Genomic DNA, 8,187 nt, shown 5'->3' with positions numbered 1-8,187 from the left:
GTACTGGAAGGATCCACAACACGTATAAAGGAGAAACTTTCAAAGTACTCTAGAGACTCACTATACCTATGAATTTCCACAAAAGCCAAATTATAAGTGGGCATTGGTAAAAAGGAAAAAACTCCTAATTAATGAAATCAATAAAATATTTAATACCCAATTTACTTAAAGAAGAATCTATGTCCAAGGACCAATGTCATTTCACTACACATATTAAAAAAATATGTTAAAATTGTTGTAAATAAAATGCTAAACTAAAAAAATTCAAGTAGGGATTAAAACCATATGAATGGAAAAAGATTCTGATATAAGGAGAATAGCCAAATACAACATTTATAACCATGGCCTTAATCAAAATATTTATGTCAAGGTTATCGATGGCTAAATAAGCCATGACATGTTAGAGTTTTGGTTTTGAAACCCCAAACTCAAAAAAAAAAAAAAAACCAAGAAATAACCAGATAATATAAGGTAAATATAAAGGGGTATAAGGAGCAAATGTATTCATGTAGGTTTGTAACCCTAAATAATAAATAAACTATGTATACGAAAATTTATGCCATGGAATGGCCTAACCATAAACGACCATCGAAAAAATAATTAAGCACAAGATTTAACAAGGGAAAAAACAAAATATATCATTTTGTCTAGGGTTCTAACATTCAAACCCTAATCTTGGGGACAGATATTATAGGAAGTTCAACAAGTTTGTATTATAAAGTGAGCATTATGATAAAATTTAGTGTTCAATATTTGTCCAAGAACTACAAAAGAATGTTTGGAGAATGAGCAAGCTTGTATGAAAGTGTTAAATTACAACCCCTTGAAGTACTATTTCATTACAAAGATTTAGACAACACGAAGGAAAAAAAAAAAATTAAGTGTATTTTTGGGGTCCATTACATTGCCACTCCTAATTTTCTATGACCTAAGAAAGAGAACAAATGGAGGTTGTGCGTTGACTCTAGACATATCAACAAAATTACAGTAAAGTATAGATATCCAGTACCTCATATGGATTCCATCTTAGACTGCTTGGTTGGTGCAAAAATATTCTTTAAGGTGGACTTAAGGAACAGTTTGCACAAGCTCAAGATCATAGAGGTGATGAATGGAAGACAATCTTCAAAACCTGATATGGATCGTATGAATGGTTAGTTATGATGTTTGCATTATCTAATGCTTCTACCACTTTTATGCAAACTATGAACTAGGTATCTAGACCCTACATCGGGAAATTTCTCATTATATATTTTCACAATAATTTTATTTTTAGCAAAAACCTAGAAGACATTTGAATCATTTAAAGATAATGTTTGATACAATTAGAGAAGAAAGATTGTTTGCGAATATTGGGAAGAGTGATTTTTATAGACACAAATTAGTTTTCCTTGGGAATATAATTTCTGCAAATGGAGTGAGTATGGACCCACAAAAGGTTAGAGCCATATTAGAATGACCTACCCCTCAAAGCATTACAGACATGAGGAGTTTACATGGGCAAGTTAACTTTTCAAGAAATTGATCAAAAGTTTCAGTGGGATAAGTGTTGCCTTAATTGATTGTACAAGGGGAAAGTCATTTTCATGGAATAAGGAAGCTGAAAGGAGTTTTGGAAATATCAAAAGAAAAGTGAATGGGGCCCCCATTCTAGCTCTACCATATTTTTATAATGTATTTACCATTGAATGCAATGCTTCAGTCGTTGTAATTAGGGGGGTCCTAATACAAGAAGGCCAACTAGTTTCCTTTTTTAGTGATAAATTAAATGATGCAAAATGAAGGTATGGAACCTATGATAAAGAACTATATGCAATTATTCAAACATTGAAATAATGGAGACACTACCTCTTACATCTTCAATTTATCCTATTAATTGTCAATCAAGCAGTGGAATATATAAATTCAGAAGCCAATATGTCCCATAATCTTGCTGAATGGGACTCTTTATGTAGAGTTATACATTTGTAGTGAGATATATAAGTTGGAAAAGATAGCGTTTTTTTTTTCTTGGGAAAAAAAAAAAAAAAAACAAAAAAAACAAAACAAAACAACAAACATATAAGTGAGAAAACTAATGTTGTAGCAAACGCTTTAAGTAGGAGACATCACCTACTTGTCACTATGACCAAAAAGTTTGTGGCATTAGAATAAATGAAGGGAGAATATGTTGCAGACCCCTATTTCAACCAAATAATTGAATCTCTTGATAGTCAAGTAAATGTAGGAAAAAGTCCTTCTGGAGATTATTTATTAGCTCATGAATTTCTGTTTAGAGGAATCCAACTTTTCATTCCTCAGGGATTGTGAAGGGAACAATTTAAGTGGATTGGGTGGTCATTTTGGTAGGGACAAAACCTACAACCTAGTAAGTGAGAAATATTTTTGGCCTAAGTTGAGGAAGAATGTCAGCATATTTGTTTCTTCGTGCAAAATTTTCCAAATTGCTAAGGGTGGATAACAAAACTCAGGATTGTATAAACCCTTGCCAGTACTAGAAGGGCCATGGATAGACATCTCCATGGACTTTGTTTTGGGGTTACCTCACACTCAAAGAGGAAATGACTTTGCTTTCGTGGTGGTGGAAAAATTCTCCAAAATGACCAACTTCATTCTTTCTAAGAAAAAAAATGATGAAAGAAAGGTGGTTGAATTATTCTTCGGGGAGATAGTGTGCCTACATGGACTGTCCAAATTCATCACTAGTGACTGAGATTCAAAATTTTTAGGCCATTTTTGGAAGATATTGTGGCGAAAGCTTGACAACAAATTACAACATATTTCAGCCTATCATCCTCAAATTAATGGACAAATAGAAGTATTGAACATAAGCTTGGGGAATCTGCTTTCGCGCTTGGTGTGAGAAAATCCAAGGCAATGGGACTTAATTTTGGCATAAACTGAATTTTCTTTCAATTTTAGCATTAAAAGGTCTATAGGTAATTATTCCTTTCAGGTTGTTTATAGAGATAACTCAGACACAATACTAAATCTAATTGATCTTCCCAAGGGAGAACGAGTTAGTCAAAATGTCAAAGATTTAGTAATGTATATGCATGATATGCAAGAGGTAGTGAGATAGAAATTACAAAACACAAATGTGGTGTACAACATAAAATCATATTTGCATTGGAGAGAAAATTTGTACTAAGAAGGTGAACAGGTTATGTTTCACAGGAGAGGTTCCCTAAAGGAACATACCACAAATTGAAATCAAAGAAGACAGGTCCATGAAAAACCCTCAAACGAATCAATAAAAATGTGTATCTAAGTTACCTTCATAGAGAATTTTACATTAGTCTCTTCTTTAATGTTACAAATATATATTACTATCATGCAAGGGTTGAAGAAACCACAAAGGAATAAGTGTTTAAAGAATGGAACAGGTAATTACCGCAAAAAAGGAAGGAATGTGTTGAGAAAGGGGTAGCCACCAAAGCTACTACCATAAGATCAAAAAATTGTAAGTTATATCTAGTAAAATGGCAAGGGTTTCCTGATTCACGGAACACTTGGATCATTGAAGAGGAACTCATTAGGTTTACTAAACTGGATTCCTTTGAGCCTAGAGGTTCATAATTTTAAAAAGAAGGGGAAGATGATGCACTGCGACTCCATAAATGTGTGGAGATTCATTGGATCCCCGCAAGTAGAGCTTAGTTTAGATTAGGGAATAAATCCTGAAAGTTAGGGGATTTGTCAAGGGGGAAAAGCGGTAGAACATTGTAACTTCTTTTGGGGCCGAAGCTAGGGGTTTTTTAAGGAAGACAACAAGGAAGAAAAGAGGATTTTATGGTCAGGCGATGGGCCTGTTTTTTTTTGGAGATCTGAAACACTTGGATCATTGAAGAGGAACTCATTAGGTTTACTAAATTGGGTTCCTTTGAACCTAAATGTTCATAATTTTAAAAAGAAGGGGAAGATGATGCATTGTGACTCCATAAATGTGTGGAGATTCATTGGATCCCCACAATTAGAGTTTACTTAGATTAGGGAATAAATCCTAAAAGTTAGGGGATTTGTCAAAGGGGCGAAAGCAATGGAACATTGTAGCTACTTTTGGGGCCGGAGCCAAGGGTTTTTTAAGGAAGAGGGGATGGGCTTTTTATGGTGAGGGGATGGGCTTGTTTCTGTAGGAGATCTGAATGTTTTTTTTTAGTATATTGTTAATTTCTTTGGGAGTCTACACTTATAGGTTGGAAAATTGCTAGTAAAACATAACTATTAGTAAACCTATGATCGTCTAGGCCTGTCCTCCTCTTTATAAACAAAGTCACAACTAAAAAGACTTGAACCTTAAATCTCTCAAATCTTTAAAATTTCACATTACTTCCATCACCAATTGAGTTACTCTATAAAACTTAACTAACTATCTTTTCACCCTATGATTAAATACCATTTTATTCTCCTCCATGCTATTAGCGGATAGTGAACATGGTGAATGATGATTAACATTTGCCACTCAATATAATTTCGTATTTCGATGACATGCTTCTAGTAACGGGAATGCAATTCAACTTTCGTGTTTTAATAATGGGCTACAGTTTCGATAACATGCTTCTAGTAACGGGAATCCAATTCCACTTTCGTGTTTTAATCATACACGTCTAGTAACGGAATCCAGATGATTAAGTCTATGTAGACATGACAGCAATTCCGCGTCTTCTGAATTATTTATTATGGTTTCGGCAATGTTTCCGAACCTTCTTTTGGAAGTACGATGAAGGCGGCGGTCAACCTTTTCGTCGGTAGCACAAGAGCGGTGATTTACAGTTTGTAAAGTCGTCGACTAATGTCCCTCCGCTATGAACTGAATACTGCAAGTCATTCGAACTCCATTTCCAAGTCTGGATTTTGCAAACTATAAACAACGGACCACGTTGTGCTTTCCAATACATCTAATCAATGAACGATCTCGTTTCGAAATTTCCCACCGTCGACGCCGCGTTACAAACGTTGAGCGACTGAGGTCATATTATATATATGTGTGAAACTCAGAGAGTGACACACAGCAGTTTAGTGATTCAGTGAAGTTAAAAGTAGACAAGTGCATTCGGCAATGGCCTTTAGGTTTAGGCTTACGGCTTTGGTTTTCTTTATCATATGTCTTATGTTCGTTAAAATTGAGAGCAATGAACAGCCGCACTCCATTTCTCTGAAATCTGCCTGCGACGCGACGCTGGATCCAAAATTCTGTGTTTCCACAATGTCGAGCCTGTTACCGGGATCGTTGCAGGCAACTTCCGCAGATCTCGCCAGGACGTCTATCAGGCTGAGCGTTATCGAAGCACAGAAAGTGTTTCAAATAATTTCTCGTCTTGGATGGGGGGCATTCAAGGGAATACAAATTGATGCTCTTGAAGATTGTATGCAGTTGAACGATATAACGTTGGACCACCTGAGCAAGTCCCAGACAAATGTTGCTGCTGATACTTTGAAATGGAGGCAGGCAGTTGACATTCAGACTTGGCTTAGCGCAGCTCTTACTAATCAGGCTACCTGCGTCGAAAGTCTCCAGGAGGCCAGTGGAACCCTGCAAAACATACTGAGTAAGAGTGTTCTTGATGTGTCACGAGTCGTGAGCAATTCTTTGGCTCTTGTCAAAAATATTCCTGTCATTGGCAAAGATTCCAATACGCCTCCTTTACACAGCCGACGCCTGTTCTCCAATCCAACGAGTCATGAGCGTCACAATCAAGTTGATGTAGATGATGAATTCCCTTCATGGTTGTCAGCTTCAGACAGAAGGAGACTTCTTCAGACCTCCGACGCCGCCGGCAATATTGTTACGGTGGCTCAGAACGGAAGTGGTAATTATACCACAATTACTGACGCGCTGAATGCTGCCCCAAACAATAGTTTAGATAGATATGTGATACATATTACAAAGGGAGTCTACCAGGAATATGTTGAGGTGCCCAAACACAAGATAAATATTATGTTGGTGGGAGATGGCATAAATGCCACTGTGATTACCGGCAATAGAAGCGTTGTGGACGGATGGACTACTTACCGCTCTGCAACAGTCGGTAAGCTGCTTTACTCGTTTCTTTTTGTGGTTAATTTGTTATTTTTCTTTTGTCAATGAAGGCCTCTTCGTAAGACCCTGGTAATCCAATTTTGAATTTCAATTTAGAACGCGGATCGGTTATTCTAATTTTGTTTCCACGAATCTATATCTTTCTTGTCTTGTCGCCCTCATACGGAAAATGATCGCTATTACAGCTGTAGTTGGGCAAGGATTTCTCGCTCGGGATATCACTTTCGAGAACACGGCAGGCCCAGAGAAGCATCAGGCTGTCGCTCTCCGCGTTGCCTCGGATCTATCAGCATTCTACCGCTGCAGCTTCAAAGGTTACCAAGACACTCTATACGCACACTCTCTTCGACAATTTTACAGGGAATGTGAGATTTACGGAACAGTTGATTTTATCTTCGGCAACGCAGCAGCTGTGTTCCAAAACTGCAATCTCCTGGCTAGGAAACCGATGGATAATCAAAAGAATTGTTTCACGGCTCAAGGAAGAGACGATCCAAATCAAAACACTGGAATCTCTATACAAAATTGCACCATCTCTGCTGCGCCTGATCTCGCTCCGGTGAAGAGCTCTTTCCAGACATTCTTGGGGAGGCCATGGAAAAATTACTCTCGCACAGTTTATATGAAGTCATATATGGATGATGTCGTCGATCCTGCAGGTTGGCTAGAATGGTCGGGGACTTTGGCTTGACCACGCTGTATTATGGCGAATATATGAATTCGGGAGCAGGAGCAGGAACTGCAGGGCGAGTTCAATGGCCTGGTTACCATACCATGAACATTTCTGATACTCAAAATTTCACTGTGGTTAATTTCATCGCTGGTGATGCCTGGATACAGGCAGTGCCCTTCAATACAGGCCTAGATTAAAAAACAAAAGTGACAAGGAAAGAGAGGGCTAAAGAGTCAGTATATATTCTTTTGTGTATTCGTGTCATTTACATAATTGTTTCGCCAAACCCCTTAATTACATTTATTCATTGCTAATGTAAGTGTAGCATTCGATTACAATGCACAATATGTAATCTACATTCTGGCCTTTAATGGGGCACAAATTCAAGTTTATTCATTCTTTCTTTACCTTGGCTGAGACCTTTTCGTGGCTTTCCCTGAAACGTGGTGGCAGCGGAAATGGAAACGACAATAACCGCTCCGTTACTCTGTTTATGGTGGTGGGCATGCTAAACGCCTGCTAACCGCGTTAGAATTTCGAATGGTTCTTGAGTTTAAGAAACGTCTGCTACTCGCTTACACTGGTGCCGTGTATCGTCAAATGATGAGAATAATATAGAATTTAGGTCCCAGGGTACTTTTGAAAATGTATATTGTGCGCTTCATGTTGGAATGTAATTTCAACTACAGTAACCTGCTATGCGATCTGATCACATATCGCACTTTCCCCTGTCACCCTTCGCTGCATCCTTGTATTGTCTTCGATGCGATATTTGCGATGCGATCGCAGATAGCAAGTTCTAAACGCGTTAAGCCCTTCGCTCCTTGTCTACTATGCGATGCGATCTTATCACAGATCGCGCCTTCTACCAAGTTGATCTCAGCCGTCTATACGTTTTGATCCAATGGCCATTATTTGTTCTTACCTTGTTCACGCCACCGCCATAAGTGTCTTTTCGCCATTTACCTATTTGTGTTCCCAAAGGAGAAGGAAGATCAAATCCAGCTCCTGGACATTGAATGCTCAGCTACAGCATTTAATCAATAGCATGGCCGAGAACAAGAAGGACGCGCCACGTACAGGTGCATTAAAAGGATTATGGATTTCTTACAGCAAAGCTGGCCGCAGAGCATTTATCAGTTATGAGCTTCCAACAGCCGACTTCATTTTTAAGGCATCACCGCTTGCTGCATTCAATACGCAGATAAGCTTTAGAAGATATTTTTTTTATTTTAACATATATAATGTGTAATGAACAGAAGTTGTCTCTAAGTAAGTAAGAGAGAAGTTGTAAAAGAATCTAAGAGTTTTTGTAATTATCTGTAAACGCACAGCAGTGTTAAGATAGTTGAAAACAGATTCTGGAACTGGATCGTTCCTGTTGTAACCCCTCTGAAGAGGAAGACTATTTTGTAACAGTTTTTCTTTTTATATGATTAAAGATCATGTATTGAAATCAGAGCGTTGTTCTGTG

The 8,187-nt window shown here is 37.8% G+C and overlaps 1 pseudogene across 1 annotated transcript; it reads left to right on the top strand.

Moving 5' to 3' along the window:
- Positions 1-5,003: 5,003 nt before the first annotated feature.
- LOC149175122 (pectinesterase-like) lies at positions 5,004-7,917 on the top strand (annotated as a pseudogene). Its single transcript, XR_016257965.1, has 2 exons — positions 5,004-6,029; positions 6,226-7,917. The product of XR_016257965.1 is annotated as a pectinesterase-like (transcript).
- The last annotated feature ends 270 nt before the right edge of the window (positions 7,918-8,187 follow it).

This window comes from Pinus tabuliformis, chromosome 4_1 (assembly GCF_031772625.1).
Source record: "Pinus tabuliformis cultivar Carrire ecotype Pingquan chromosome 4_1, CPIR1, whole genome shotgun sequence".
NCBI classification, from domain to species: domain Eukaryota; kingdom Viridiplantae; phylum Streptophyta; class Pinopsida; order Pinales; family Pinaceae; genus Pinus; species Pinus tabuliformis.
The sequence above is the reverse complement of the archived record's forward strand: the minus strand, read 5'-3'. Positions and strand labels throughout refer to the sequence as shown.